Source organism: Arachis ipaensis, chromosome B10, assembly GCF_000816755.2.
Source record: "Arachis ipaensis cultivar K30076 chromosome B10, Araip1.1, whole genome shotgun sequence".
NCBI classification, from domain to species: domain Eukaryota; kingdom Viridiplantae; phylum Streptophyta; class Magnoliopsida; order Fabales; family Fabaceae; genus Arachis; species Arachis ipaensis.
The window spans coordinates 91513813-91514742 of NC_029794.2; the positions used below are offsets into that span (position 1 = coordinate 91513813).

The 930-nt window shown below is 26.3% G+C and overlaps 1 protein-coding gene across 2 annotated transcripts in view; it reads left to right on the top strand.

Annotated features, from left to right (window-relative positions):
- LOC107624075 (protein DOWNY MILDEW RESISTANCE 6) overlaps positions 1–930 on the top strand; it is a 4946-nt gene that overhangs the window by 1779 nt on the left and 2237 nt on the right. The gene's annotated exons all lie outside the window — the stretch shown is intronic.

Consider the following 930-nt stretch of genomic DNA (forward strand, 5'->3'; position numbering starts at 1 on the left):
TACATAGCATGATTCTTATTTTTTTATATGATTTCTAGGTTACAAAGTCTTTCATTTTTGGTAGTTCTGTTGGGAGAAAAAAGAAATGTTACAAGTACTTCTTTTTACATACCTTTTATTTTTAATATTAAAAGTACTCAATACAAAATTTTAAAAAAATGATTTTATGAAAAAAATGGTTGAGTCGTTAGTAACTGATATAATTTGTAATGTTGATACCATATACCAAAGAGAAAAATAAGGAGAAATATTTTATTATTTTAATTTATTGTGTTCTGCAAAATATTTACTATTCATTTTCTTTTGTTAGAAAACATGGTTAACGGAATGAAACAGAACCCAAATCCAAATCCAAATCCAAATCCAAAAGATACACCGCCAATTATTGTGAAATGTCAAATTAATCTTCTTTTTCTTTCCCTCGTCTCTCCTTAGAGGTAGCAACGGAACGGGTAAGAGCGAATTTTTGTTCTACCTAATTCCGCCCCACCTTCTAATAACTCGCATAAAATCTGTTCCGTTCTTATATGCGAGTAATAAATGGTTAAACATATGTTGTTAAAATATATATTAATGATCCTTTATTTTGTTTTATTTTAATATTCTCGAACCTTGCGGCTTACATACATGTCATGTCATGTTCTTAAGGGTTCAGCCATCATAAAATTTTATAATGTATAATAATTCAGACTCAAATTAATAAAGACAACGATTAGCGAAATTACCGACGACGAGAAAGACAAAGATATTTCTCGCCTAGGTAAGGTGTATTTTCATAGGGTGTTAATGTGTTATATAATATAGATTTATATCAAAATTTTGAAGTATATTGATATACTTATGTTTTAATAATTTTTAGTGGTTAATTTTAATTATAAAATATATATAATATATATAATTAAAATCAACTGTTAAAATTTAATGAAACAT